Source organism: Periplaneta americana, chromosome 14 (assembly GCF_040183065.1).
Source record: "Periplaneta americana isolate PAMFEO1 chromosome 14, P.americana_PAMFEO1_priV1, whole genome shotgun sequence".
NCBI classification, from domain to species: domain Eukaryota; kingdom Metazoa; phylum Arthropoda; class Insecta; order Blattodea; family Blattidae; genus Periplaneta; species Periplaneta americana.
Genome location: NC_091130.1, coordinates 47,853,532 through 47,873,516, shown reverse-complemented (window position 1 = coordinate 47,873,516; position 19,985 = coordinate 47,853,532).

Sequence of the window (19,985 nt, the reverse complement as noted above, 5' to 3'; positions counted from 1 at the left end):
ATGAATCTGTAGCCGAAATGTTTCTGGTAATTTTCGATTTTCCAAAAATAATTGGTCCTAACATATATAATTAACCACCCTGAAACCGAAAATCGCTTTTTTGAAATTTTTGTTTGTATGTCTGTCTGTATGTTTGTTACCTTTTCACGCGATAATGGCTGAACCGATTTATATGAAAATCGGAATATAAATTAAGTTCGTTGTGACTTAGATTTTAGGCTATATGGCATTCAAAATACTTTATTTAAAAGGGGGTTATAAGGGGGCCTGAATTAAATAAATCGAAATATCTCGCTTATTATTGATTTTTGTGAAAAATATTACATAACAAACGTTTCTTTAAAAATGATTTCCGATAAGTTTTATTCTTTACAAAATTTTGATAGGACTGATATGTAATGAGATAAATGAGTTTTAAAATTAAAATAACGCCATCTAAGACGGTACAATGAATTAAGAACAAAAGACTTCGTCTATAAGGGGCCTTGGACAACAACAATCAAAACAGGGGCCTTGGACATCAAAAATCGAAAGCTATTAAACATAGCCTACAGAGAATGTTTCTGTATTTGTATGAAGTAATATCAGAAGCTAAATTAACCGATTTGTATAATTAATTATTATTTCACCATTGGAAAGTGTAGTTTCTCTAGATGGACATAATGCTATAATGTTATTACAGTAACGTCTGAGTAAATCGAGGACAGGTAAGATTAAAATAGCTTCTTATGCACAGAAAATTTGATAGGCTATTTTGTACATTCGTTTTCTGTATTTCTTAAAATAATATTTATGTACACTCATTTTAATCTCAGAGAATTAACGAACAACGAGAGTGTTAGTATGCAGTAATAGTACGTTAGCTTAGCAATCCATTATTTTATAATTCAAATTTTAACTATGCTCAATTGAATCGTGTTAAAATACATAAAATATATATGCAATAAATGCAATGCAAAAAAAATTGGGTAATGAGCGAAGCAGATTATCTTGCGCTGTTGTAAAAGTTGTTCCCTGGATCAAACATCCTATTTTAATTATGTAATTACTTTATATTATTTCTAACAGGTGCAGTGGAGCGCACGGGTACGGCTAGTAGTAATAATAATAATAATAATAATAATAATAATAATAATAATAATAATAATAATAATAATAATAATAATAATAATTTATTTATTTAATCTGGCAGAGCTAAGGCCAGTAGGCCTTCTCTTCCCCCCAGCCAGACTCTAATTCTAATTGAATATAATTGGCTTACAGTAGTTATTACATTAAAATGTAGACCGTAAAACAACATGAAAGTGAATAATGAAAGTTGGATAAGTAATGTTAGTGCAAGAATTATGCGCAATGTTCATTCGATTATACGCAATGTTCAAAACATATAGACGTGAGCCTGTCTGGAGAGAAATAAAAAAATAGGTTGCAGCCGCCAAATTACTCTTCAAGGAACGAACGACCACTCATATAAATTGCGGAAAGAAGACAGAGGACGGACACTGGAGAATTTTCTTTTCTCAATCGTGTGAAGTGTGGTCAGTGAAGTGTGTTGTGTAAGTAAAGTGTGTTTGTGTCAGTGAAGTTTTATAGTTTATAGTGGTAGTGCAAAGTATTTGAACAGTGAAATGGTTTTGAAGTGTTAGTGAAATCAGGATAGTATCAGTGAAATGTGTCGTAATTCCAGTGCAGCGAGTGAGTTGACAGCGAAATGAGTGTAGTGCTGAAATGTACTTGTGCATGTATGAACATAACATACTCGTGGGTTTTAGTTCGAACTTAGGGTTAAGATACAAATTAGATTTACTTTAAATGTTATTTTAAGTGATCGTGCTTCATTTAATTTAGGATGCCCCCTGTTATTATTATTAATTATTATTATTATTATTATTATTATTATTATTATTATTATTATTATTATTATTTCCTTACTTACTTAATGGCTTTTAAGGAACCCGAAGGTTCATTGCCGCTCTCACGTAAGCCCGCCATTGGTCCCTACCCTGAGCAAGATTAATCCAGTCTCTACTATCATATTCCAACTCCCTCAAATCCATTTTAATATTATCTTCCCATCTACGTCTCGGCCTCCCCAAAGGTCTTTTTCCCTCCGGCCTCCTAACTAACACTCTATATGCATTCCATTCCGAGGCTTATTTTGAGGTTTCGTAATAAACTGCTTTTACGGTGATGGGTTGTTAGCCCTTCGTCCAACCCCCAAGCTGGAGGACCATTCCTCGATGCGCAACCTGAGGACGCGCTATGCCGAGGTGATGGGGACCAGCAATACATGGATTATTATTATTATTATTATTATTATTATTACTATTACTACTATTATTATTATTAATTATTATTAGTATTATTATTAGTAATATTATTATTAAATTATTATTAATTGTATTTTTCATTAATTGTGTTTATTATTAATTGTCATTATTGAGTGGAATTAGTTACCACTACCACTCGGTATTTACCCATTTGCAGTGTGTGAATAAATACATACATACATACATACACATACACAATAATAAACATGGGTAAGAAATAGTAATAATAATAATAACAATAATAATAATAATGAGATAATTTAAATATTTATTCTGTGATATACACTACCGGTCAAAAGTTTTCGATCACGTATCACAACTATGGATTTGTGGTTAAAACAGGGATTTCGTTTTTAATATTCTATCATATCATAATCCTAGAGAGAGAAAATATTTATTTTGTTGGTCTATTTAGTTTTTCCGATGTGTTTGTACATTGAAATGAAGCATATAGTTGATTTCATAGCTGATGGAAAACTTCTGACCGGTAGTGTATATAACCATTAAACAGTGAGAAACTCGAAATAGCTATTAAAGTTAAAGAGAATTGTTTGAAAAATGTTTCCTTAGTCTATTCTTAAATTGGTTTGATGTCTGACAGTCTCTGACCTCACTAAAGTGATTGAGAAAAAAATATATATATAAAAATATGTAGCAGATATAAAGGCATATAATTGAAGAGAATACGAATTGAAGAAGTGCAGTTTTAATCTATACTAATAATAAATCTGTAGACGAAATTTTTCTGGTAATTTTCGATTCTCCAAAAATAATTGGTCCTAACATATATAATTAACCACCCTGAAACCGAAAATCACTTTTTTGAAATTTTTGTTTGTATGTCTGTCTGTCTGTCTGTCTGTCTGTATGTTTGTTACCTTTTCACGCGATAATGGCTGAACGGATTTCGATGAAAATAGTAGTAGTAGTAGTAGTAGGGTTTAAGAAGGGCGCGTCAGCTACTATGGCTATTTGCGCCCTTATCTAAAATTCTTAATATAACAAATACATAAATAATATAATAATCAGAGTGCTAAAAGAACTATAAAGCGTTGTCACGATAAAACGAGGCACACAAATGCAGTATACATAAGGTGATTTCTACAGAATCATAAAAGTGAGCAATTCTACCACACTAGGTGGTATTCAAGACGAACAAATAAAACAATAAAACTAAGGCCACCAGAGATAACTTGTGAATCAAATTTTAAAACCATAAAATTTTATGAAATATTCGGATGTATAAAGTCCGAAATGTCAACAATGGAAAATCAAATATAAAACAAAAAATGTAACATCCGGATGTAAAGGGTCCGGAGGATAAGTAAAACGGATCAATAAAAATCTAAATCACCTTATCCAAACCTGTATTTGATAAAAATCTCAGAACTGCATTTGTACAATTAAAATCATTTCCAAGAGCGTCACGTAATGTCGGCCGAATTCCATATTGCCTCCGTGCATGGTCATATTTCCTGCAACGCAATAAAAAGTGTTCCACCGTAAGTGGAACATGGCACATATCGCACTCCGGCTGAGGTTCGCCACTTAGGAGATGGCCGTGTGTCAGATGACAATGGCCAATCCTCAACCGGGTGAGTAAAACCTCCTCGTGTTGCGACGCTCTTGTAGACGAATCCCAAACTCGAACAGTATTCTTTATATTTCGTAATTTGTTTCCCTCTTGTGCAGACCATTCTCCTTCCCATTGCCACCATATTTCATATTTCAAGTAGTTTCGAATGTCCTGCCACCTCTCGCGCCAATATACCAGAGAGCCATTCAGTGCGCCAGCCCTGGCTGCAGCATCCGCGGCCTCATTTTCTGGAATCCCTACATGGCCAGGAATCCACACTACTCCAATCTCATAATCAGAGCAAAGGAGAGTATGGAACAGCTGCTGAGTTCTTAAGACAAGCGGATCATCACAATTAAAAGACTGCAAGGACTGGATGGCACTTAAAGAGTCGGAACAGATAAGAAATCTGCCCCGAGGTTGCCTAATTAAAAACAATAAAACTCTGTAAAAAGCATAGAGTTCAGCAGTAAAAACACTAGTATATTGGCTTAGTCTGTATTTAAATATCTCTCCATTTGTAACGAAGGAACAACCAACACAATCATTTATCCGGGATCCGTCAGTAAAAACTAATGAATAATTTGGATATCGGGATAAAAGTTCACTAAAACGTAGTCTATAAACAAAAGCTGGTGTAAAATTCTTAAAACAGCGGCTCAGACTTACATCAAACATAGGACGTCGCATAATCCACGGTGGAGTGGTGGTATACTCCACTATGCGAACTGATGGTAGATGTACATCCAGCTCAGAGAGCAGTTCACGAAAGCGCACACCTGCTGGACGAATGATGGAAAGAGTCGTAAGAATTGTGCTCAGGCTGCGAGCGGAGCTTAACAGCATATGAGCACAAAAACACATTACGTCGCCGAGACAGTGATGGTTCTCCTGTTTCACAATAAAGATTCGCTATCCGACTAGTTCGGAAGGCCCCTGTAGCGAGTCGTATCCCATGGTGATGGATAGTACCTAAAAGACGTAATTTAGATTTATTTGCTGAGCCATAAATAAAACAGCCATAATCCAGCTTTGTCGATGAACATTGGAATATAAATTAAGTTCGTTGTAACTTAGATTTTAGGCTATATGGCATTCAAAGTACATTATTTAAAAGTGGGGTTATAAGGGGGCCTGAATTAAATAAATCGAAATATCTCGCTTATTATTGATTTTTGTGAAAAATGTTACATAACAAACGTTTCTTTAAAAATGATTTCCGATAAGTTTTATTCTTTGCAAAATTTTGACAGGACTGATATTTAATGAGATAAATGAGTTTTAAAATTAAAATAACTGTCATCTAAGGCCGTGTAATGAATTAAAAAACAAATGACTACGTCTATAAGGGGCCTTGGACAGCAGCAATCGAAAGCTATGAAAGATAGCCTACAGAGAATGTTTCTGTGTTTGTATGAAGTAATATCGGAAGCTAAATTAACCGATTTGTATAATTAATTATTATTTCACCATTGGAAAGTGTAGTTTCTCTAGATGGACATAATGCTATAATGTTATTACAGTAACTTCTGATATGATATAATATAATATAATATAATATGTAATATTATATAATATAATTTAAGTTATTTGAAGGGTTCAGAACCATAATGGGCCAAGCGCCATTTACTGAATACGTAGAAAACAAGGGTTAAAATTAAGTTATTACCATAATTCAATGGAAACCTATAACAAGTAAAATAAAATATACACATTAAATCTAAATGATGTCAATCTTCATTAAACTATGGTTGCTGTAATAAAAATTAAGAAACAGGTTAAAGGAATTGTCATTGCACCAAATGAGTGTCTCTGGACCAAAATGATCACATTTTAATTATTTGGATGCAATTTAAATAAAGTAACATATTAAACGATTTATCCTTCTATCAAACACGAATGTTCCCTGGATCAAATGTCCTATTTTAATTATGTAATTACTTTATATTTATTTCTAACAGGTGCAGCGGAGCGCACGGGTACGGCTAGTTATAAATAATAATTAAATTGGATATATGACAATCATAATGAATGCGAACTACATAGCAGACGTAGCATTCTCAATAGGTAGTCTTTAATTGAGTACATTGTACGAGTTTATAGGCCTACAGATGGTTGATCGATGCATTCCTCATGTTGCGGTGGCAACTGCACTCAAAGACGTTGTAGTTATATATCTAGACACACAATTGGCTCTGGTGTCATGTACAAATTTGAAACATCTCGCGCAGGTTCGCGCGACGCCATGTTTTGGGAGCACGAATGATTGTTTCTATAAAGCATTCGGAGTTTAGAAAATACCATTGAGTATATAGGCGTTTTCTTAGTGAATTTCCTCCTTCACTGTAATATAACTAAACTTATTTACGTATTTTCTAACGTATAATATAAAATAACAGAAGTAAGTCTAAATATTGTCACTAAGCATTGTTTTAAATATAAACGCCTTATATTGCTCATAAATAGACTTATTAGTTTATTTCTATTTCCTATGACCGAATACATGGCATATTTTTACTTATGTTTTTATATACGTTTAAATTATATTACAAAGAGAGGGATGTCCGCTAAAAATGTCTATATACCCAATGGTATTTTCCAAAAACCTAACGCACTGTAATAATAATCCTCAGTGTTTTGACTCTTGTACTGCAGACATTGATTGCAATTCTCTCATTCTTACATCATTCTCAATGACACAATATTGTCAAAATGTGATTGTATTCATTGCTGGCTTAGTTGTTAAATCATTAATAAAAATATGGTGTAATAAATCATCATCATCAGTAGCTCTACAACTCATTGCTGAGTCTTGGCTTCCTCAAGGACTCGTCTCCAGCCATCGCGATCCAAAGCTACCATCCTCCAATTTCTCACCCCAAGAGCTCTGGCATCACCATCCACTCCATCAATCCATCTCGATCTCGGCCTTCCTTTCCTTCTTGTCCCATCCGGCTGTGTTAGCATTACTCTCTTTGGGATCTCTGCCTCTTCCTTCCTTACCAGGTGTCCTGCCCATCTTAGCCTGGTTAACATTATGTATTTAGAGACTTCCACATCTTCATAAAGAGAATACAATTCTTGGCTATACCTTTTCCTCCATACACCCCTGTCACACACTGGGCCATAAACTCTGCGCAATATTTTTCTTTCAAAACGCTGGAGAATTTATTCATTATTTTTGTTCATAGTCCACGTTTCACAGACATACAGTAGTACTGGTCTTATATAACGAGACCTTCACAGATCTTGATAATATGTTACTCTTCATATGTTGAATCAGACCAAAATAACATCTATTAGCCATCTTGACCAGTTGTTTGATTTCTTGCGCAACATCATTGTTCATTTGGACTATGGACCCCAAGTAAGTGAACTGGTGTACTAATTCAAAGGTATATTCTCCTATTTTTACATCAGTCCTATTAAAATAACTACTGTCAGATGTCATGTATTTAGTTTTCTTTTCATTAACAGATAAACCCATTTTCTTGACATTTCTTTCGAGTGCAAGGAAAGCTTCTGACATTGCGGAAAAGGATCTGCCAATTATATCTATATCGTCAGTATATCCAAGTAATGGTACTGACTTGGTAAATATGGTGTGGTCTCTCTGTATCTCAGCGTCTCTAACAACTTTTTCCAAGGCTATGTTGAAGAGGAGACATGAAAGACCATCTCCTTGTCGTAATCCGTTATTACACTGGAAGTCCATACTCTTGTCATTTTGGATCTTAGCCTTACAACATGCTCCTTCTAATGTCATTCTGGTCAGCCGAATCAACTTAAGGGGTAGTCCAAATTCTAGCATAGCTATATATAGTTGTTCTCTCTTAATACTATCATACGCAGCTCTAAAATCTACGAATAGATGGCAGGTGTTTGTTTTATATTCGTTGGTTTTTTCTAATATCTGTCTGATGGTGAATATTTGGTCTATTGTTGATTTGTTATTCCTAAAACCACTTTGATATTGTCCGAGTTCTTTTTCAACAAAGGGTAATAATTTTATACGAATTATGGCTGAAAGTAGTTTATATGCGATATTTAAAATACATATTCCACGGTAGTTTGAACACACTAGTGGGTCACCTTTCTTAAATAGTGGACAGATCATTCCTCTTTTCCATTCATCAGGCATTCTTTCTTCTTCCCAAATTTTGCTAATCAGTTCATATAGCTTATTCTGTATCTCTTCTCCTCCGTATTTAAAGAGTTCTGCCTGCAGATTATCCTCACCTGGTGATTTATTATTTTTCAGATTTTGTATTGCTATTTCTATATCCAGTCTATTCGGAGGTTCCACTGGGGTTTCATTTATTCCCATAGGGAGTTCCAGGTCGTTGATATCGTACTCATTTTCGCTTTGATTTAATAGTTCCTCAAAATACTCTACCCATCTATCCAGTATTTTACTCTTTTCTGACAGTACTGTACCATCGTCTTTAGTGCAGATTGTTATTCTAGGTTTATATGTTTTTTTTTTTTTGTATTACCAACTCCAGAGCGTTTAGAATAGAAAGTGTGGTAACTCGGCAAGGGTCTAATGGGAATTTTAAACCCCCTAGTGTCGCCGCGGCAACTGAGCGAAACATTGGAGTGGCGATCGTTCTAAGATTGCAGTTTTCCTCTTAATACTGTGGACAGAGCATGTAGAACTCGTTCTGCTATGGAATTAAGAAGATATTTCTTGTGGTGTTCGGGTGATTTTTATTGTGCCGTTTATGTGAGCGAGTAGTAATAAGCCTAATTGTTTTGTTCTTGATGTAAATCCATTTATAGATACTCTATAATCTGTAAGGAAGAGACTTTCTTTTATCCATCCATAGACTAGACTATTTTTCAGAAGTGGTGTAGAGCAATTCCACGAACACAGAAAACTGTATGCTCGTTCTTATATCTGTGATATCCATTTTTCTGCGGTTTTTATTGTGATTTTTTAAAATTATGATTTATTTAACGACGCTCGCAACTGCAGAGGTTATATCAGCTTCGCAGGTGTGTCGGAATTTTGTCCCACAGGAGTTTTTTTTACATGCCATTAAATCTACTGACATGAGCCTGTCGCATTTAAACACACTTAAATGCCATCGATCTCGGCCAGGATCGAACCCGCAACCTCGAGCATTGAAAGCCAGCGCTTTATCAACTGCGCTACCGAGGGCGACTTTTGATTGTAAGAGCCGATAAATTTATTATTGCCAGTAAAGAGGTAGGAATTCCACGCAAGAACTGGCGACCAAAACCGTATGCTAAAACACATATTTTCCCAAACTTGCCTCGATATCTTAAAAAAAGAAAAGAAGAGAAAATATCCAACGAAGAGGACATCAATCCATTCTCATAACAATGTATCCTTACCAAGTACCATCTGGCTATGACCAATTCCATTGACGCTAAATAATCCAGCAGTTGATACAGCATCGTTAAATATCCGAGTAAAAATAATTGGATGTGACACCCGAAAATCAGAAGAACACCTTAGTTGATCATGCGCTTGTATGCATTTATGTACCATTACTCTACACCTGGATGCCCAAAATTATGTCTAGTTACATTGACCGTAATTCCTTCCAGTGAATGAACTCCAGACTAGCATTTCAGCTGTTTAGTGTGAGTTTTTCAAAATCGATACATTTTTTAGTCATAAACTGTGATGGGTTCGAGGAAAGTGAAAATACAAAAGAATTCAAAGGTGAATGAACGACCATGCAGATACGTTGAACTCAATGACTCCCTCGTCTGCCCTGTACGAAGGATTCTAGCATTACACGATTTTAGAAAATATATGACACGTAATTGACAATATAAAGAACACGTTTGCCTAAGAAAGAACCCTTGAATTATTTAGAGTGACAATTCAGAGCACTAGCGAAATATATTAATTCTTGTGGGATAGCAGATTTAAATATATTCAGACAGAAAAAAATTAACTAGGATCCTCTAGAGCGATATTTTGGAATTAGAAAATGATTATCTTGTGATGATTACCATAGACTTTCTACATGTGAAGATTTTTCAATCTATGTGCCGGTTAAAAACATGTGCTGTATTAAAGTGCTAATTGTGAACTCCTAATTGAATCGAAGCACCTAGATTCTACTTCATTAAATATGCATGTTTAATTATTAATTATTTTATTTTCAATAATAGCACTTTAGTCGTAATTAACGTAAAAGTTATTTCGGTAACAAAAGTACAGTATAATTCTACTTTGCATCTAGGCTAGAACTTAATCTAGTTTACAATTTTATTACATTTGTTTATTACGTTTCCACATCATAAGAGATTTCTAATCGAGCATATGAGAAAGTAATAGACCTCATGGAAAAGTCGTTAATTTAATATTCTCCAATAAGTAGCATACAGCTACTTAATACAGTGCTACCAAATTGTTTTCATTTTACAAAACACAAAATAACCTAGGTATTTCAAAAGATCAAAACTTACATTAGCATAGATATAATATCGAAGCTTAATTTATGAGTCTAAGTTGCACGTAATATTTTTTGTTCCCCTGAATTAAGTATAAACCAGATGCAACTGCAACTAATGACTAAATAGTAGATAAAAACTATTGGTGAAGATAAAGTGTCTCCTTTATTATATTACAATCTTTCTTGTGTTTAAAAACTATAATTTCATGTCAATGCGTACTTTATAATGCCATAAAAATTTTCAGTTTTGCGATGTTGTACTTTTTTTTTGCGTATTTCTGGCTGAAGCCGGCACAATGTTCCATTTTTCGGTTAATTATTATATTTACTATTCAGGGTTGTGTTACATAACTCACAATTTGTTAATATAGTAATATTAGGCTACATTCTTAAAGAAGTAAAATATTGTAACTAATTACTTTACAATACATTCTTATATAATGGGTTATTTAAAAAAAAAAACATTTTTCAATCACTTGAATAGCGATCTTGAAACTGGGCACTGAAAATAGGGCTAGCGCCACTCGGCTACGATCCACTGAACTAGAGGAAGTAACGTCTTCTACCCGCTCTGGCAGTAGTAAAAAAGTATTGGTGAAAATATAATGTCCCATTTGATATATTATATTATACTTTCTTGTGCATCGAAAACTATAATTTTGTATCAAAATGTACACAAAAATGTTCAGTTTTGCGATGCTGTACTTTTTTTTGCGTTCTTCTCTCTGAAGCTGACAGAATGTTCCAGTTTACTCTTGATTATTATACTCGTATTTACGATTCAGGAGTGAATGATATAACTCAAGAGTAGTTAATGTAGTAGTATTACATTTTTAAATAAATAAAATATTGTGATAAACTATAATATACTTTTATCTAGTGGGTATTTTAAAAACATCTGCATTGACTCGAATAGCGCTCCTGAAACTGAGAACTGAAAGCAGAGCGAGCGCCGCTCTGCGACGAACCGCTGGACTAGTGGAAGTATCGTCACTTTCTCTTCTACCCGCTCTGATAACTCCTTTGTAAAATTTTCTAAGATTATTTTCGTCCTTATATTGTTGTATCTTTTCCAAATATTTTCTTTCCCATACTCGTTTCCTCTGTCTATGTATTTTCTTTTCCTCTCTTCTCAGATCTCTATATTTCTCAGTCTCACTCCTCACATTTCTCTTCTGCAACATTTTCTTATACGCTTCATTTTTCTGCCTTGTTATTTCTTGGCAATCCTCGTCCTGTTCCATCATACCCAATTTATCCTGAGCTGCTGTTTTCATCGCGTTCTTGAGCTTTCGCCATTGTTCTTCGATATGACCATTAATGTCATCAACATCATTAACATTACTACTGCCATCCTCTATGACCATTTCTTTTAATTTAGTTCTATATGCGTTGGTTATTTGTGAGCATTCTAGTTTCCTTATATTAAATTTGGTACTTCTAAAGCCCTTTAATTTCTTGATACTGGATATCCTAGCTCGTACTTGTGCAATTACCAGATAGTGGTCCGAGTCAATATTGCCACCTCTAAAGGTTCTTACATTCATTAGGTTTGATTTGTGTTTGGTGTCTATTAATACGTGGTCGAACCCGGGACCTTTGGTTAAACGTACCAATGCTCTCCCAACTGAGCTACCCGGGAACTCTACCCGACACCGATCCAATTTCTTCCTCTATATCCACAGACCTCAAAGTGGGCTGCCAACCGTCAAGCAACCAACATTCGAGTGCACACTAACTCTGTGTGACTTTTTTTAAATTGTGGTTTTCTGTTACGTACAGTGACGTATATTATGCAAATTAAGTTTTTAAAATAACTCCCTGTAAAGTTAATTTGAATAATTTCGAGGGAAAAATTGTTCCGGGGCCGGGTATCGAACCCGGGACCTTTGGTTAAACGTGCCAACGCTCTCCCAACTGAGCCACCCGGGAACTCTACCCGACACCGATCCAATTTCTTCCTCTATATCCACAGACCTCAAAGTGGGCTGACAACCGTCAAGCAACCAACATTTGAGTGCAAACTAACTCTGTGTGACTTTTTTTAAATTGTGGTTTTCTGTTACGTACAGTGACGTGTATTATGCAAATTAAGCTTTCAGGAATAACTCCCTGTAAAGTTAATTTGAATAATTTCGAGGGAAAAATTGTTCCGGGGCCGGGTATCGAACCCGGGACCTTTGGTTCCCGGGTAGCTCAGTTGGGAGAGCGTTGGTACGTTTAAGCAAAGGTCCCGGGTTCGATACCCGGCCCCGGAACAATTTTTCCCTCGAAATTATTCAAATTAACTTTACAGGGAGTTATTCCTGAAAGCTTAATTTGCACAATACGTGGTCTATTTGGGTTCTTGTTTGTCCATCTGGTGCATTTCAGGTGTATATTTATGTATGTTTTTCCCTTGAAACATCGTGCTTCCAACCACCATTCCTTGTGAGGCTGCTAGTTCTACCAACCTGAGACCATTATCATTTGTCTTATCATGGGGACTATATTGACCAATTATAGGAAACAGGGCTTTCTCTTTCCCAATTTGATCATTAAAATCTCCTAAAATTATTTTAATATCATGCCGTGGGCATGATTCTACTGCTTTCTCCAACTTACTATAAAAATCCTCTTTATCCTCCACAGAGGATACCTCAGTTGGTGCATACACGCTAAAAATGCTAAAATTGTAAAATTTGCCATTAAGCCGTAGATAACATATCCTGTGATCATATGCTTTAAAACCAATTACCACTTGATTGACCTTTTTTCCAACTACAAAGCCTGTTCCTGACATATGTTGATTTTCGTGGCAACTATAATAAATTGTGTGTTTCCTTTTCTCAATGATCCCAGACCTCAACCATCGTATCTCCTGTATTGCAGTTACATCAATGTTATAACTATCCAATTGATCTAATAGCATTTTAAGAGCTCCAGGTTTATACAGCGAGAGTACATTCCATGTCGCTAGCCTCAAATCTTTATCCATTTTCTTGCCAGGTTGTGCCATTGATCGTGTCCGGCTATATTCGTTTCCTTGAAGTTTCGTAGCAATGTTTTTTTCCGGGGTGGAGTCGCCAACCCCACGCCCAACCCCCAACCTGGAGGACCAGGCCTCTATATTTGTGTCCCCTGTAGGCAGGGTGGCCCAGCTATACCACCAGGCACTGGGTAGCTCAGGCACCTCGGGGACGCCGCTCCCCGTACCCACCACAGTGGGCCCCTGAGGGGGTTATAAATCTAAAGACTCAATTTATGGTACGTAGCCTATCAGCAGTAATCAGAATCTCTTTTATTTTTTTAACGAAAGAATAATGGGAGTCTTGTGCTCTAGAAGTAGAACACTTGTACAATCTTTCTACACTTATAGGAGCATATTTTAGAAAATGGATTCCAGATTCCTCCTGAGAATCAAATTTTAAACTTGTTAAACTGACCATAAAAGTACATAAAGGTCTACTGACGTAGCTCAGTGGGATAACGACTGTCGGTCCGGAGTCGCGCTCGGTCGTGGGTTCGATTCCCGCTGATTTCCTGGTTGGGTTTTTTCTTAAATCCCCAACCGTAAGGTGAATGTCAGGTAATCTATGGCGGATCCTTGGCCTCGTCTCGCCAAATATCTCGCTATCATCAATACCATCGATGCTAAGTAGTCTAGTAGTTGATACAGCGTCATTAAATAACCAAATAAAAGAAAGTACTACATAAAGAGAAGATTTTAGCACACAGCTTAAGGTTACCTGTACAATACGACTTTACATAAAAATGTTGTAAGACAATATTTAACGGAGTCAATTATAATAATAATAATAATAATAATAATAATAATAATAATAAATCAATAGGCAAGATGTTTTGTACACTAGGCCTGAGTTCTATTATATGACTAATTGACTAATTCATGCATGTGACGTTTGTTTCATTCTACAGCTGTGATAACAAGCTATTGCACTGTAGGCCTACTTATATTTCTAACTAAAACATTAGGTACGTGTTTCTATTTTACAAGTGTAAAATAAGTGATACGGAAGCGAATAAGTATTGTTCATTTCTCGTCCACATCAAAGCAAACATGTTTACAATGTAGGCCTAATGTAACGTCTTACACAGGCAGTGTTTTGTTAATAATAGTTAATACTAATAATTTTCTTTTCATCTGAACTATTACTACAATCCAGTATGCATTTGTATTTCTGTTCGCTCTATATGTTGTCAAACTCTTTAGTTACGTTATCAAATTGTTACAGTTTTCTTTCGTTTCATGTCAAACTAAAAGTAACTAAGCTTGATTATGTTTTTAACGTGGTCGCTTTAAATGTTAATAAGATTTTTTTTTCATTTATTCATTCAGATTGATTTATAATAGACACCAAACATATATATTAAACATAGAGCATTGTATAGAGCGTATTCCGAATCTCACCGGTGAGCAATCCGATGGCATCACGGTGTTCCGAATTCCACCGATGACGTCATTGATGCTCCACCGGTGTCGCACTGGTGCCATCAACTTGCAGAGGTGGTGGCAATCTCCATCAGCCGCCATCAGTGAATCTGATTGGTTCTTGTATACGGCGGGAATTAGCAGACGAATGACATCGTGCACTGTTGTGCCATGGCCGTGTGTTCTGCTGTATTGTTTGTAATGACCACAACGTAAAAACAATATGTTATTGGCTTATGAGCGAACATGTCAACGGACCAGAAATAAGTTGTTTATAATATCTTTTATTTGAACGAGATGGCAGTAAGGAAATTTCGCAAAATTTTGCTAGCGTAGCACAGATAACCACTTAACAAGTCGCCATGACAGCATCGATTCTTCCAGCAGTTTTGTTCCTTATTTTCGTTGCAACGTGACGTCATTGATACCACCGGACCGGTGAGATTCGGAATACGCTGATAGTACAGCCGTCTGCCAACCGATGCTTCTCCCAAAGCATGGCGGCGGACGCAAGCTTCAATTTGTCCCTACTCTAAACTTCTGCGCAGTCTGGGCTGTAGGGGCTCGACTGCACTATACATGTTAAACAATAAAACTTGTCACAGTCACTGCCCTTTGGAGTAATTTACAAGGACAAGCATCAGTGTTGAAGTAACGTTATTTAGGGTTTCTTTATGAAACAGGTAGTTGAGTTGGGTACAATGCCGTGGAATGCAAATATTGGCAATGGCATTTAGGGAGGGAAAACTCATACTTCACTGAAAAAAAAATTGTGCGTAAAATGTGTGCGGAAAATACACGGAGCAAAATTAAAGTTCAAAATAATCCTTTAAAATTTAGGGTGCGTAAAATACGCGTTGGCGCAAAGTACGCGAGCAGACACGAAATGCTATGATAGGGCCTATATGATACTTTTTTAGTGAGTTGTAGCGCTCTTATGTCCACCCAGTGCCCAGATCGTGTCTTAGTTTACTCCCCATCTTCGTGACGAGACGTAAAATTTTAAATTATACACATAATTTTATTATGCACGAACTGTAAAAATCGGAGATAACCTTCACGTTTATCATTTATCACCTTTTTGATATCTTCATCCCATATCCCTCTTTTATCTTTCGCCTAGAATTTTTAGGCCGACATTTTCTTAAAATGTATGTTAAAGCCATTGAATACTACTATCTCTCAATGAATCTACTTTAAAAATAAGCCTATTATTTTCTTGCTTGGAATTTTTATTGTCTCTTGTATGCCAAGGTGATGTTATTATAATAGGGGATACGACTAAATAAAGATCCGTCTCTAATTTGTTTACTCCAAAGTGTTCAATACATACAACTGAATGCTTTGTTAACGTGAAGACATTCCGTGGTATACGAGTAGCTTCTAGCCACATAACTTATCCTTTTCAGTTGGAAATTTGAGAATTGTAGGATAACACTCATTATAGGACTCGGGTAATTGCTGATACACACAGGCATACAACATGTAGGAGCCACTTGTAAATAAAAGAATATGGATAAATTAATTTCATTTTTAATTAAAGTCTAAACTTCCTTTATTTCAGCTCCCTGAATTTGTTTTTCTTTGAGGTTATAACTATATTAGAAGTAACCGTAGCTATGTGCTTCATCTTTTGATTTCTTTTCAGACTTTACTTTTATCATTCACTTACTGTTAACAGTTTGGTGACGTAAATGTTGTCATGCTATTGTGCATCCGAGTGGTTGTCACATGGTCGTCAAAACGGGGGAAATCACATGACATTTACTTACTTACGAGGGCCTTTTTTCTTTAATTACTTTAAACAGCTGTATAATGCTGCGCAAACTTCCAGTCCCGTACAGAAAATATTTGCAGAGAAGAGCCTAACGACTCAGGCACTAGCCCTTTCAGAGAGGACAGGAGAAACGAGTGGTGCAAACCGGGATGCAACATAACCATTCGGCCGGACAGTACCTATTTATCCTCTTCATAGTTAGCAAACAGTGTATTATGAAGGTTTCAATTCAGAATTACATTGTCTTCTAGCTGAAGATGAAACAACATCGGGTGGTATGCCAGAGACAGCGGCTACCACCCATACAGAAGAGGACAGCGATCCCTGGAGTGACCGTTTGGATTCATTCAACAGGAACGTCCGACAGTGGTTGCAAAACATGAGAGATATGAATGCGTTGGAAGTCGGGGAAAGTTCTCAAATAGAAGGTAAGTAGCTAATTGTTTATATTCTGAAGTAGTGGCGCTTTCAGCTATGCAGAAGTTCAGGAGATTTGAATTATTATTGGTACAAGTACGCCTCGGAAATTACAAAATAAGAGCTTACAATGGTTTGAGCACCTTAAAAGAATGGACAGGGAAAGTCTGTCGAGGTGAATATTAAATTTAAAAGTGACAGTACCTATTTATCCTCTTCATAGTTAGCAAACAGTGTATTATGAAGATTTCAACTCAGAATTAAATTGTCTTCTAGCTGGACAAGAAACATCGGGTGAGGTGATAGAGACAGCGGCAACCACCCCTACTGAAGAGGACAGCGACAGTGACGATTTGGTGACATTCGATATGAATGTCATCGAATGGGTTCACAACATGGCAGAGAGTAATAACTTGGAAGTCGGCCAAAGTTCTGAAGTAGAAGGTACAGTAGCTAATTGTTTATATTCTGAAGTAGTGGCGTTTTCACCTATGCACAAGTTCAGGCGATTTTGAATTATTATTGGTACAAGTATGCCTCGGAAATTAGATAATAAGAGCTTACAGTGGTTTGAGCACCTTAAAACAATGGACAGGGAAAGTCTGTCGAGGAGAATATTAAATTTAAAAGTGACAGTAACTATTTATCCTCTTCATAGTTAGCAAACAGTGTATTATGAAGATTTCAACTCAGAATTACATTGTCTTTTAGATGGATATGAAGAAACAACAAGCAGCAGTGACAGCGATGAGTTCGGCGAAAACCCGTGGTTTCAGCAACAGCAGTATAGAGCCTTCGAAGTTGGCCAAACTTATACATGGGAAGGTACAGTAGCTAATTGTTTATATTCTGAAGTAGTAGCGATTTCAGCTATGCACAAGTTCAGGACATTTGAATTATTATTAATGGTACAAGTACGCCTCGGAAATTAGAAAATAAAAGCTTGAAATGGTTTTGACACCTTAAAAGAATGGACAGGAAAAGTCTGTCAAAGACAATATTAAATTTAAAAGTGAAAGGAAGACGACCAATGGGAAGACCACGGGAAAGATGGATAGATCAAATTCAGAAGTACTTAAAAGAACGGGGATACAAGTGGGATGAAATAAACAGGAAAAGGCCACCGGCGTGGCTCAGTCGGCTAAGAGGGTTGCCTGCCTGTCTGAAGTTGCGCTCGGGCGCAGGTTCGATCCCCGCTTGGGCTGATTACTTGGTTGGGTTTTTTCCGAGGTTTTCTCCAAACGTAATGTGAATGCCAGGTAATCTGTGGCGAATCCTCGGCCTTATCTCGCAAATACCATCTCGCTATCACCAATCTCATCGACGCTAAATAACCTTGTAGTTGATACAGCGTCGTTAAATAACTAAAAATAAATAAAACAGAGAGGAAAAATGCTTGGAAAGATAGAGACGAGTGGAGGCATATTTGGATGATGACTGGTAGCGAATAGGGTTTTATCCAGTGGTGTCATTCGGCCATTGCTCACCAGTCGTCCGATTTACTTATTGAATTTGTCGCAGTTCGCAGAACCTGTTCTTAAATGTTTTACGTTAAACATATTAGGTTCTTGACAGAAAGAAAGAAAGAAAGAAAGAAAGAAAGAAAGAAAGAAAGAAAGAAAGAAAGAAAGAAAGAAAGAAAGAAAGAAATAAAGAACATTATTTTAACAGTTTTACCACGAAATCATCTAGCGTTTTAATAAGACAGTGATAGAAAACATAATCATATCATATTATTAAGTCGTTTCTTAACAAAGTGCAGGAAGTCAAAACAGCAAAACAATATCGACGGTCCATTTTGAGTTGGTTTAACTCAAAATCCTAAGTTTTGAGAAACCTGAATTTTTAAGATATATGTTGTGAAAAATCGAAGAATCGTTCAACTCAGGAGCGTACGCAAGGGGGGGGGGATTAATGGGTTTGAACCCCCCTGAACTTAAAAAAAAGAGTACAGATTTAGATTTGAGTATTTTTTTAATCCACAATCATTTCCCCTTCTCTAATTTTTCACTGTCAGAGTAACAAAATCAACATCGACATAAGGCATAGTCTTCCTACCTATCCTTCAATATAATCCCAGTCATAGATACTACGGCACATTCAAATTATAACAATGTTATATTTTTTATAAAGAGAGACCTACGGCCTCGTACCAACCTTGTAATAAAATGAAGCTGACACAGTATGAAATTGAAAAGGTTGTTTGACAATCCTGTAGTGCAGATGTTAAATACTGTGCACTGCCGACTTTAAACTCAATTTAAGAGCGGTATTCACCCGTTAGTTAGAGTTCTGACTTAATTGTTAAACGTTCGTTTAACGTTTTGTGCATTTGTCAGTTAATATTTTAATATAAACTTCACATTATTGTTCTGGGTTCTTTGATATTTCTAAGCAACCACAGAGCTCAATTTTACAATTTTTTTAAACAAAAAAAGTCGCGTACCGGTAGTGATTCTCCCGAGGATAGTGAAAGTTTTACATTTTTAAATTTTTCTTTGCAGCCGCGGCCTGACGACGTTGTCGCTAACGTTGTTCCTGGTACTACTTTCACATCTCTCTGTGCAAAATCATTTGCTGCTGATAATAATAATATTAATAATAATAATAATAATAATTATTATTATTATTATAACAACAATGATAATTAATAATTATATATAATAAATAAATTTTCAGTCATATACACTTTTCAGTTTGTGAGGTCAGATAATCTGTTACATCACAATATTTAATATGACTGAAAATTTATTTATTATATGTAATTATTAATTGTATTCACACTTTTCTGAACCAACATGTCTTTTAAAAATAATGATAATGATAATAATAATAACAATACACAAAATATAAATACCGATATGCAAATTGTAAACAATTTTAATAACGCCTCCCCCATTTTAAAAAATTCTGAGTATGTCACGGGTTGAAATTAATCAAACTGAAATCACGTTTTGTTAATTGGTTTTCCACAGCAACGCGAAGCTTTGAATTTCAGTTTTCTCAAAACTTTAAA